The following is a 14605-nucleotide window of genomic DNA, read 5'->3' as shown; positions in this document are numbered from 1 at the left end:
TCCTTTTAAATCGAGTAACGTTTCTATGGAAACGACAGGATTTTCTTTTGGGATACGACAATCTCATTTCCAATCCATTTATCCTTCTTTACTGCATCCCTCACTCCCAAACATTGACGAATTCACACGGAAATTGCGTCGCTATGAAATACTATGTGTTCTAAGACATTTCCTTCTAAATCGAGTAACGGTTCTATGGACACGACAGGATTTTCATTTGGGATACGTCAATCACATTTCCGATCCACTAATCATTCTTTACTGCATCCCTCACTCCCAAACATTGACGAATTCACACGGAAATTGCGTCGCTATGAATTACTATGGGTTCTATGACTTCTCCTTCTAAATCGAGTAACGTTACTATGGAAACGACAGGGTTTTCTTTTGGGATACGACATTCTCATTCCCGATCCACTAATCCTCCTTTACTGCATCCCTCACTCCCACACATTGACGAATTCTCACGGAAATTGCGTCGCTATGAAATACGAGTACTATGTGTTCTAAGACATTTCCTTCTAAATCGAGTAACGTTTCTATGGAAACGACAGGATTTTCTTTTGGGATACGACAATCACATTTCCGATCCACTAATCCTTCTTTACTGCATCCGTCACTCCCAAACATTGACGAATTCACACGGAAATTGCGTCGCTATGAAGTACGAGTACTATGTGTTCTAAGAGATTTCTTTCTAAATCGAGTAACGTTTCTATGGAAACGACAGGATGTTCTTTTGGGATCCGACAATCACATTTCCGATCCACTAATCCTTCTTTACTGCATCCCTCACTCCCACACATTGACGAATTCACACGGAAATTGCGTCGATGTGAATTACTATGGGTTCTATGACTTCTCATTCTAAATCAAGTAACGTTACTATGGAAACGACAGGACTTTTATTTGGGATACGACAATCTCATTTCCGATCCACTAATCTTTCTTTACTGCATCCCTCACTCCCAAACATTGACGAATTCACACCGATATTGCGCCGCTATGAAATACTATGTGTTCTAAGACATTTCCTTCTAAATCTAGTAACGTTTCTATGGAAACGACAGGATTTTCCTTTGGGATACGACAATCTCATTTCCGATCCACTAATCCTTCTTTACTGCATCCTTCACTCCCAAACATTGACGGATTCACATGGAAATTCCGTCGCTGTGAAATACGAGTACTATGTGTTCTAAGACAATTCCTTCTAAATCGAGTAACGTTTCTATGGAAACGACAGGATTTTCATTTGGGATACGACAATCACATTCCCGATCCACTAATCCTTCTTTACTGCATTCATCACTCACAAACAGTGACGAATTCACGCGGAAATTGCGCCGCTATGAAATACTATGTGTTCTAAGACATTTCCTTTTAAATCGAGTAACGTTTCTATGGAAACGACAGGATTTTCTTTTGGGATACGACAATCTCATTTCCGATCCACTAATCCTTCTTTACTGCATCCCTCACTCCCACACATTGACGAATTCACACGGAAATTGCGTCGCTATGAAATACTATGTGTTCTAAGACATTTCCTTTTAAATCGAGTAACGATTCTATGGAAACGACAGGATTTTCTTTTGGGATACGACAATCTCATTTCCGATCCACTAATCCTTCTTTACTGCATCCCTCACTCCCACACATTGACGAATTCTCACGGAAATTTCGTCGCTATGAAATACTATGTGTTCTAAGACATTTCCTTTTAAATCTAGTAACGTTTCTATGGAAACGACAGGATTTTCTTTTGGGATACGACAATCTCATTTCCGATCCACTAATCCTTCTTTACTGCATCCCTCACACCCACACATTGACGAATTCACACGGAAATTGCGTCGCTATGATTTACTATGTGTTCTATGACTTCTCCTTCTAAATCAAGTAATGTTTCTATGGAGACGACAGGACTCTTTTTTGGGATACGACAATCTCATTTCCAATCCATTAATCCTTCTTTACTGCATCCCTCACTCCCAAACATTGACGAATTCACACAGCAATTGTATCGCTATGAAATACTATGTGTTCTAAGACATTTCCTTTTAAATCGAGTAACGTTTCTATGGAAACGACAGGATTTTCTTTTGGGATACGACAATCTCATTTCCGATCCACTAATCCTTCTTTACTGCATCCCTCACCCCCACACATTGACGAATTCACACGGAAATTGCGTCGCTATGATTTACTATGTGTTCTATGACTTCTCCTTCTAAATGAAGTAATGTTTCTATGGAAACGACAGGACTCTTTTTTGGGATACGACAATCACATTTCCGATCCACTAATCCTTCTTTACTGCATCCGTCACTCCCAAACATTGACGAATTCACACGGAAATTGCGTCGCTATGAAATACGAGTACTATGTGTTCTAAGACATTTCCTTCTAAATCGAGTAACGTTTCTATGGAAACGACAGGATTTACTTTTGGGATACGACAATCACATTTCCGATCCACTAATCCTTCTTTACTGCATTCATCACTCCCAAACAGTGACGAATTCACGCGGAAATTGCGCCGCTATGAAATACTATGTGTTCTAAGACATTTCCTTTTAAATCGAGTAACGTTTCTATGGAAACGACAGGATTTTCTTTTGGGATACGACAATCTCATTTCCGATCCACTAATCCTTCTTTACTGCATCCCTCACTCCCACACATTGACGAATTCACACGGAAATTGCGTCGCTATGAAATACTATGTGTTCTAAGACATTTCCTTTTAAATCGAGTAACGTTTCTATGGAAACGACAGGATTTTCTTTTGGGATACGACAATCTCATTTCCGATCCACTAATCCTTCTTTACTGCATCCCTCACTCCCACACATTGACGAATTCACACGGAAATTGCGTCGCTATGAAATACTATGTGTTCTAAGACATTTCCTTTTAAATCGAGTAACGTTTCTATGGAAACGACAGGATTTTCTTTTGGGATACGACAATCTCATTCCCGATCCACTAATCCTTCTTTACTGCATCCCTCACACCCACACATTGACGAATTCACACGGAAATTGCGTCGCTATGATTTACTATGTGTTCTATGACTTCTCCTTCTAAATCAAGTAATGTTTCTATGGAGACGACAGGACTCTTTTTTGGGATACGACAATCTCATTTCCGATCCACTAATCCTTCTTTACTGCATCCCTCACTCCCACACATTGACGAATTCACACGGAAATTGCGTCGCTATGAAATACTATGTGTTCTAAGACATTTCCTTTTAAATCGAGTGACGTTTCTATGGAAACGACAGGATTTTCTTTTGGGATACGACAATCTCATTTCCGATCCACTAATCCTTCTTTACTGCATCCCTCACTCCCACACATTGACGAATTCACACGGAAATTGCGTCGCTATGAAATACTATGTGTTCTAAGACATTTCCTTTTAAATCGAGTAACGTTTCTATGGAAACGACAGGATTTTCTTTTGGGATACGACAATCTCATTCCCGATCCACTAATCCTTCTTTCCTGCATCCCTCACACCCACACATTGACGAATTCACACGGAAATTGCGTCGCTATGATTTACTATGTGTTCTATGACTTCTCCTTCTAAATCAAGTAATGTTTCTATGGAGACGACAGGACTCTTTTTTGGGATACGACAATCTCATTTCCGATCCACTAATCCTTCTTTACTGCATCCCTCACTCCCACACATTGACGAATTCACACGGAAATTGCGTCGATGTGAATTACTATGGGTTCTATGACTTCTCCTTCTAAATCAAGTAACGTTACTATGGAAACGACAGGACTTTTATTTGGGATACGACAATCTCATTTCCGATCCACTAATCTTTCTTTACTGCATCCCTCACTCCCAAACATTGACGAATTCACACGGATATTGCGCCGCTATGAAATACTATGTGTTCTAAGACATTTCCTTCTAAATCTAGTAACGTTTCTATGGAAACGACAGGATTTTCCTTTGGGATACGACAATCTCATTTCCGATCCACTAATCCTTCTTTACTGCATCCTTCACTCCCAAACATTGACGGATTCACATGGAAATTCCGTCGCTGTGAAATACGAGTATTATGTGTTCTAAGACAATTCCTCCTAAATCGAGTAACGTTTCTATGGAAACGACAGGATTTTCTTTTGGGATACGACAATCACATTTCCGATCCACTAATCCTTCTTTACTGCATTCATCACTCCCAAACAGTGACGAATTCACGCGGAAATTGCGTCGCTATGAAATACTATGTGTTCTAAGACATTTCCTTTTAAATCGAGTAACGTTTCTATGGAAACGACAGGATTTTCTTTTGGGATACGACAATCTCATTTCCGATCCACTAATCCTTCTTTACTGCATCCCTCACTCCCACACATTGACGAATTCACACGGAAATTGCGTCGCTATGAAATACTATGTGTTCTAAGACATTTCCTTTTAAATCGAGTAACGTTTCTATGGAAACGACAGGATTTTCTTTTGGGATACGACAATCTCATTTCCAATTAATTAATCCTTCTTTACTGCATCCCTCACTCCCAAACATTGACGAATTCACACAGAAATTGTATCTCTATGAAATACTATGTGTTCTAAGACATTTCCTTTTAAATCGAGTAACGTTTCTATGGAAACGACAGGATTTTCTTTTGGGATACGACAATCTCATTTCCGATCCACTAATCCTTCTTTACTGCATCCCTCACTCCCACACATTGACGAATTCACACGGAAATTGCGTCGCTATGAAATACTATGTGTTCTAAGACATTTCCTTTTAAATCGAGTAACGTTTCTATGGAAACGACAGGATTTTCTTTTGGGATACGACAATCTCATTTCCGATCCACTAATCCTTCTTTACTGCATCCCTCACGCCCACACATTGACGAATTCACACGGAAATTGCGTCGCTATGATTTACTATGTGTTCTATGACTTCTCCTTCTAAATCAAGTAATGTTTCTATGGAAACGACAGGACTCTTTTTTGGGATACGACAATCTCATTTCCAATCCATTAATCCTTCTTTACTGCATCCCTCACTCCCAAACATTGACGAATTCACACGGAAATTGCGTCGCTATGAAATACTATGTGTTCTAAGACATTTCCTTTTAAATCGAGTAACGTTTCTATGGAAACGACAGGATTTTCTTTTGGGATACGACAATCTCATTTCCGATCCACTAATCCTTCTTTACTGCATCCCTCACTCCCACACATTGACGAGTTCACACGGAAATTGCGTCGCTATGAAATACTATGTGTTCTAAGACATTTCCTGCTAAATCGAGTAACGTTTCTATGGAAACGACAGGATTTTCTTTTGGGATACGACAATCTCATTTCCGATCCACTAATCCATCTGTACTGCATCCCTCACTCCCACACATTGACGAATTCACACGGAAATTGCGTCGCTATGAAATACTATGTGTTCTAAGACATTTCCTTCTAAATCGAGTAACGTTTCTATGGACACGACAGGATTTTCTTTTGGGATACGTCAATCACATTTCCGATCCACTAATCATTCTTTACTGCATCCCTCACTCCCAAACATTGACGAATTCACACGGAAATTGCGTCGCAATGAATTACTATGGGTTCTATGACTTCTCCTTCTAAATCGAGTAACGTTACTATGGAAACGACAGGGTTTTCTTTTGGGATACGACATTCTCATTCCCGATCCACTAATCCTCCTTTACTGCATCCCTCACTCCCACACATTGACGAATTCTCACGGAAATTGCGTCGCTATGAAATACGAGTACTATGTGTTCTAAGACATTTCCTTCTAAATCGAGTAACGTTTCTATGGAAACGACAGGATTTTCTTTGGGATACGACAATCACATTTCCGATCCACTAATCCTTCTTTACTGCATCCGTCACTCCCAAACATTGACGAATTCACACGGAAATTCCGTCGCTATGAAATACGAGTACTATGTGTTCTAAGAGATTTCTTTCTAAATCGAGTAACGTTTCTATGGAAACGACAGGATGTTCTTTTGGGATCCGACAATCACATTTCCGATCCACTAACCCTTCTTTACTGCATCCCTCACTCCCAAACATTGACGAATTCACACGGAAATTGCGTCGCTATGAAATACGAGAACTATGTGTTCTAAGACATTTCCTTCTAAATCGAGTAACGTTTCTATGGAAACGACAGGATTTTCTTTTGGGATACGACAATCACATTTCCGATCCACTAATCCTTCTTTACTGCATCCCTCACTCCCAAACATTGACGAATTCACACGGAAATTCCGTCGCTATGAAATACGAGTACTATGTGTTCTAAGAGATTTCCTTCTAAATCGAGTAACGTTTCTATGGAAACGACAGGATTTTCTTTTGGGATACGACAATCACATTTCCGATCCACTAATCCTTCTTTACTGCATCCCTCACTCCCAAACATTGACGAATTCACACGGAAATTGCGTCGCTATGAAATACGAGTAATATGTGTTCTAAGACATTTCCTTCTAAATCGAGTAACGTTTCTATGGAAACGACAGGATTTTCTTTTGGGATACGACAATCTCATTTCCGATCCACTAATCCTTCTTTACTGCATCCCTCACTCCCACACATTGACGAATTCACACGGAAATTGCGTCGCTATGAAATACGAGTACTATGTGTTCTAAGACATTTCCTTCTAAATCGAGTAACGTTTCTATGGAAACGACAGGATTTTCTTTTGGGATACGACAATCACATTTCCGATCCACTAATCCTTCTTTACTGCATCCCTCACTCCCAAACATTGACGAATTCACACGGAAATTGCGTCGCTATGAATTACTATGGGTTCTATGACTTCTCCTTCTGATTCGAGTAACGTTTCTATGGAAACGACAGGGTTTTATTTTGGGATACGACATTCTCATTCCTGATCCACTAATCCTCCTTTACTGCATCCCTCACTCCCACACATTGACGAATTCACACGGAAATTGCGTCGCTATATAATACGAGTACTATGTGTTCTAAGACATTTCCTTCTAAATCGAGTAACGTTCATATGGAAACGACAGGATTTTCTTTTGGGATACGACAATCACATTTCCGATCCACTAATCCTTCTTTACTGCATCCCTCACTCCCAAACATTGACGAATTCACACGGAAATTGCGTCGCTATGAAATACTATGTGTTCTAAGACATTTCCTTCTAAATCGAGTAACGTTTCTATGGAAACGACAGGATTTTCTTTTGGGATACGTCAATCACATTTCCGATCCACTAATCATTCTTTACTGCATCCCTCACTCCCAAACATTGACGAATTCACACGGAAATTGCGTCGCTATGAATTACTATGGGTTCTATGACTTCTCCTTCTAAATCGAGTAACGTTTCTATGGAAACGACAGGATTTTCTTTTGGGATACGACATTCTCATTCCCGATCTACTAATCCTCCTTTACTGCATCCCTCACTCCCACACATTGACGAATTCACACGGAAATTGCGTCGCTATGAAATACGAGTACTATGTGTTCTAAGACATTTCCTTCTAAATCGAGTAACGTTTCTATGGAAACGACAGGATTTTCTTTTGGGATACGACAATCTCATTTCCGATCCACTAATCCTTCTATACTGCATCCCTCACTCCCACACATTGACGAATTCACACGGAAATTGCGTCGCTATGAAATACGAGTACTATGTGTTCTAAGACATTTCCTTCTAAATCGAGTAACGTTTCTATGGAAACGACAGAATTTTCTTTTGGGATACGACAATCACATTTCCGATCCACTAGTCCTTCTTTACTGCATCCCTCACTCCCAAACATTGACGAATTCACACGGAAATTCCGTCGCTATGAAATACGAGTACTATGTGTTCTAAGAGATTTCTTTCTAAATCGAGTAACGTTTCTATGGAAACGACAGGATTTTCTTTTGGGATACGACAATCACATTTCCGATCCACTAATCCTTCTTTACTGCATCCCTCACTCCCAAACATTGACGAATTCACACGGAAATTGCGTCGCTATGATATACTATGTGTTCTAAGACATTTCCTTCTAAATCGAGTAACGTTTCTATGGAAACGACAGGATTTTCTTTTGGGATACGACAATCTCATTTCCGATCCACTAATCCTTCTTTACTGCATCCCTCACTCCCAAACATTGACGAATTCACACGGAAATTCCGACGCTATGAAATACGAGTACTATGTGTTCTAAGAGATTTCTTTCTAAATCGAATAACATTTCTATGGAAACGACAGGATTTTCTTTTGGGATACGACAATCACATTTCCGATCCACTAATCCTTCTTTACTGCATCCCTCACTCCCAAACATTGACGAATTCACACGGAAATTCCGTCGCTATGAAATACGAGTACTATGTGTTCTAAGAGATTTCCTTCTAAATCGAGTAACGTTTCTATGGAAACGACAGGATTTTCTTTTGGGATACGACAATCACATTTCCGATCCACTAATCCTTCTTTACTGCATCCCTCACTCCCAAACATTGACGAATTCACACGGAAATTGCGTCGCTATGAAATACGAGTACTATGTGTTCTAAGACATTTCCTTCTAAATCGAGTAACGTTTCTATGGAAACGACAGGATTTTCTTTTGGGATACGACAATCTCATTTCCGATCCACTAATCCTTCTTTACTGCATCCCTCACTCCCACACATTGACGAATTCACACGGAAATTGCGTCGCTATGAAATACGAGTACTATGTGTTCTAAGACATTTCCTTCTAAATCGAGTAACGTTTCTATGGAAACGACAGGATTTTCTTTTGGGATACGACAATCACATTTCCGATCCACTAATCCTTCTTTACTGCATCCCTCACTCCCAAACATTGACGAATTCACACGGAAATTGCGTCGCTATGAATTACTATGGGTTCTATGACTTCTCCTTCTGAATCGAGTAACGTTTCTATGGAAACGACAGGGTTTTATTTTGGGATACGACATTCTCATTCCTGATCCACTAATCCTCCTTTACTGCATCCCTCACTCCCACACATTGACGAATTCACACGGAAATTGCGTCGCTATATAATACGAGTACTATGTGTTCTAAGACATTTCCTTCTAAATCGAGTAACGTTCATATGGAAACGACAGGATTTTCTTTTGGGATACGACAATCTCATTTCTGATCCACTAATCCTTCTTTACTGCATCCCTCACTCCCAAACATTGACGAATTCACACGGAAATTGCGTCGCTATGAAATACTATGTGTTCTAAGACATTTCCTTCTAAATCGAGTAACGTTTCTATGGAAACGACAGGATTTTCTTTTGGGATACGTCAATCACATTTCCGATCCACTAATCATTCTTTACTGCATCCCTCACTCCCAAACATTGACGAATTCACACGGAAATTGCGTCGCTATGAATTACTATGGGTTCCATGACTTCTCCTTCTAAATCGAGTAACGTTTCTATGGAAACGACAGGATTTTCTTTTGGGATACGACATTCTCATTCCCGATCTACTAATCCTCCTTTACTGCATCCCTCACTCCCACACATTGACGAATTCACACGGAAATTGCGTCGCTATGAAATACGAGTACTATGTGTTCTAAGACATTTCCTTCTAAATCGAGTAACGTTTCTATGGAAACGACAGGATTTTCTTTTGGGATACGACAATCTCATTTGCGATCCACTAATCCTTCTTTACTGCATCCCTCACTCCCACACATTGACGAATTCACACGGAAATTGCGTCGCTATGAAATACGAGTACTATGTGTTCTAAGACATTTCCTTCTAAATCGAGTAACGTTTCTATGGAAACGACAGAATTTTCTTTTGGGATACGACAATCACATTTCCGATCCACTAATCCTTCTTTACTGCATCCCTCACTCCCAAACATTGACGAATTCACACGGAAATTCCGTCGCTATGAAATACGAGTACTATGTGTTCTAAGAGATTTCTTTCTAAATCGAGTAACGTTTCTATGGAAACGACAGGATTTTCTTTTGGGATACGACAATCACATTTCCGATCCACTAATCCTTCTTTACTGCATCCCTCACTCCCAAACATTGACGAATTCACACGGAAATTGCGTCGCTATGAAATACTATGTGTTCTAAGACATTTCCTTCTAAATCGAGTAACGTTTCTATGGAAACGACAGGATTTTCTTTTGGGATACGACAATCTCATTTCCGATCCACTAATCCTTCTTTACTGCATCCCTCACTCCCACACATTGACGAATTCACACGGAAATTCCGTCGCTATGAAATACGAGTATTATGTGTTCTAAGACATTTCCTTCTAAATCGAGTAACTTTTCTATGGAAACGACAGGATTTTCTTTTGGGATACGACAATCACATTTCCGATCCACTAATCCTTCTTTACTGCATCCGTCACTCCCACACATTGACTAATTCACACGGAAATTGCGTCGCTATGGATTACTGTGGGTTCTATGACTTCTCCTTCTAAATCAAGTAACGTTTCTATGGAAACGACAGGACTTTTTTTTGGGATACGACAATCTCATTTCCGATCCACTAATCCTTCTTTACTGCATCCCTCACTCTTAAACACTGACGAATTCACACGGAAATTGCGTCGCTATGAAATACTGTGTGTTCTAAGACATTTCCTTCTAAATCGAGTAACGTTTCTATGGAAACGACAGGATTTTCTTTTGGGATACGACAATCTCATTTCCGATCCACTAATCCTTCTTTACTGCATCCCTCACTCCCACACATTGACGAATTCACACGGAAATTGCGTCGCTATGAAATACGAGTACTATGTGTTCTAAGACATTTCCTTCTAAATCGAGTAACGTTTCTGTGGAAACGACAGGATTTTCTTTTGGGATACGACAATCACATTTCCGATCCACTAATCCTTCTTTACTGCATCCCTCACTCCCAAACATTGACGAATACACACGGAAATTCCGTCGTTATGAAATACGAGAACCATGTGTTCTAAGACATTTCTTTCTAAATCGAGTAACGTTCCTATGGAAACGACAGGATTTTCTTTTGGGATACGATAATCACATTTCCGGTCCACTAATCCTTCTTTACTGCATCCCTCACTCCCACATATTGACGAATTCACACGGAAATTCCGTCGCTATGAAATACGAGTACATTGCGTTCTAAGACATTTCCTTCTAAATCGAGTAACGTTTCTATGGAAACGACAGGATTTTCTTTTGGGATACGACAATCTCATTTCCGATCCACTAATCCTTCTTTACTGCATCCCTCACTCCCACACATTGACGAATTCACACGGAAATTTCGTCGCTATGAGATACGAGTACTATGTGTTCTAAGACATTTCCTTCTAAATCGAGTAACGTTTCTATAGAAACGACAGGATTTTCCTTTGGGATACGACAATCTCATTTCCGATCCACTAATCCTTCTTTACTGCATCCCTCACTCCCAAACATTGGCGAATTCACACGGAAATTGCGTCGCTATGAAATACTATGTGTTCTTAGACATTTCCTTCTAAATCGAGTAACGTTTCTATGGAAGCGACAGGATTTTCTTTTGGGATACGACAATCTCATTTCCGATCCACTAATCCTTCTTTACTGCATCCCTCACTCCCACACATTGACGAATTCACACGGAAATTGCGTCGCTATGAAATATGAGTACTATGTGTTCTAAGACATTTCCTTCTAAATCGAGTAACGTTTCTATGGAAGCGACAGGATTTTCTTTTGGGATACGACAATCTCATTTCCGATCCACTAAACCTTCTTTACTGCATCCCTCACTCCCACACATTGACGAATTCACACGGAAATTGCGTCGCTATGAAATACGAGTACTATGTGTTCTAAGACAATTCCTTCTAAATCGAGTAACGTTTCTATGGAAACAACAGGATATTCTTTCGGGATACGACAATCTCATTTCCGATCCACTAATCCTTCTTTACTGCATCCCTCACTCCCACACATTGACGAATTCACACGGAAATTGCGTCGCTATGAAATATGAGTACTATGTGTTCTAAGACATTTCCTTCTAAATCGAGTAACGTTTCTATGGAAACGACAAGGTATTCTTTCGCGATACGACAATCACATTTCCGATCCACTAATCCTTCTTTACTGCATCCCTCACTCCCACATATTGACGAATTCACACGGAAATTCCGTCGCTATGAAATACGAGTACATTGTGTTCTAAGACATTTCCTTCTAAATCGAGTAACGTTTCTATGGAAACGACAGGATTTTCTTTTGGGATACGACAATCTCATTTCCGATCCACTAATCCTTCTTTACTGCATCCCTCACTCCCAAACATTGACGAATACACACGGAAATTCCGTCGCTATGAAATACGAGAACTATGTGTTCTAAGACATTTCCTTCTAAATCGAGTAACGTTCCTATGGAAACGACAGGATTTTCTTTTGGGATACGATAATCACATTTCCGGTCCACTAATCCTTCTTTACTGCATCCCTCACTCCCACACATTGACGAATTCACACGGAAATTCCGTCGCTATGTAATACTATGTGTTCTAAGACATTTCCTTCTAAATCGTGTAACGTTTCTATGGAAACGACAAAATTTTCTTTTGGGATACGACAATCTCATTTCCGATCCACTAATCCTTCTTTACTGCATTCCTCACTCCCAAACATTTACGAATTCACGTGAAATTCCGTCGCTATGAAATACGTGTACTATGTGTTCTAAGACATTTCCTTCTAAATCGAGTAACGTTTCTATGGAAACGACAGGATTTTCTTTTGGGATACGACAATCACATTTCCGATCCACTAATCCTTCTTTACTGCATCCCTCACTCCCACACATTGACGAATTCACACGGAAATTGCGTCGTTATGACATACGAGTACTATGTGTTCTAAGACATTTCCTTCTAAATCGAGTAACGTTTCAATGGAAACGACAGGATTTTCATTTGGGATACGACAATCACATTTCCGATCCACTAATCCTTCTTTACTGCATCCCTCACTCCCACACATTGACGAATTCACACGGAAATTGCGTCGATGTGAATTACTATGGGTTCTATGACTTCTCCTTCTAAATCAAGTAACGTTTCTATGGAAACGACAGGACTTTTCTTTGGGATACGACAATCTCATTTCCGATCCACTAATCTTTCTTTACTGCATCCCTCACTCCCAAACATTGACGAATTCACACGGATATTGCGCCGCTATGAAATACTATGTGTTCTAAGACATTTCCTTCTAAATCTAGTAACGTTTCTATGGAAACGACAGGATTTTCCTTTGGAATACGACAATCTCATTTCCGATCCACTAATCCTTCTTTACTGCATCCTTCACTCCCACACATTGACGAATTCACACGGAAATTGCGTCGCTATGAAATACGAGTACTATGTGTTCTAAGACATTTCCTTCTAAATCGAGTAACGTTTCTATGGAAACGACAGGATTTTCTTTTGGGATACGACAATCACATTTCCGATCCACTAATCCTTCTTTACTGCATCCCTCACTCCCAAACATTGACGAATACACACGGAAATTCCGTCGCTATGAAATACGAGAACTATGTGTTCTAAGACATTTCCTCCTAAATCGAGTAACGTTTCTATGGAAACGACAGGATTTTCTTTTGGGATACGATAATCACATTTCCGGTCCACTAATCCTTCTTTACTGCATCCCTCACGCCCCCACATTGACGAATTCACACGGAAATTCCGTCGCTATGTAATACTATGTGTTCTAAGACATTTCCTTCTAAATCGAGTAACGTTTCTATGGAAACGACAGGACTCTTTTTTGGGATACGACAATCTCATTTCCGATCCACTAATCTTTCTTTACTGCATCCCTCACTCCCAAACATTGACGAATTCACACGGATATTGCGCCGCTATGAAATACTATGTGTTCTAAGACATTTCCTTCTAAATCTAGTAACGTTTCTATGGAAACGACAGGATCTTCCTTTGGGATACGACAATCTCATTTCCGATCCACTAATCCTTCTTTACTGCATCCTTCACTCCCAAACATTGACGAATTCACATGGAAATTCCGTCGCTATGAAATACGAGTACTATGTGTTCTAAGACAATTCCTTCTAAATCGAGTAACGTTTCTATGGAAACGACAAGATTTTCTTTTGGGATACGACAATCACATTTCCGATCCACTAATCCTTCTTTACTGCATTCCTCACTCGCAAACAGTGACGAATTCACGCGGAAATTGCGTCGCTATGAAATACTATGTGTTCTAAGACATTTTTTTCTAAATCGAGTAACGTTTCTATTTAAAAGACAGGATTTTCTTTTGGGATACGACAATCACATTTCCGATCCACTAATCCTTCTTTACTGCATCCCTCACCACCACACATTGACGAATTCACACGGAAATTGCGTCGCTATGAATTACTATGGGTTCTGTGATTTCTCCTTCTAAATCAAGTAATGTTTCTATGGAAACGACAGGACTCTTTTTTGCGATACGACAATCTCATTTCCAATCCATTAATCCTTCTTTACTGCATCC

The sequence above is a fragment of the Schistocerca serialis genome, chromosome 6, assembly GCF_023864345.2.
Source record: "Schistocerca serialis cubense isolate TAMUIC-IGC-003099 chromosome 6, iqSchSeri2.2, whole genome shotgun sequence".
NCBI lineage: Eukaryota > Metazoa > Arthropoda > Insecta > Orthoptera > Acrididae > Schistocerca > Schistocerca serialis.
This window is presented reverse-complemented; position numbering follows the sequence as displayed.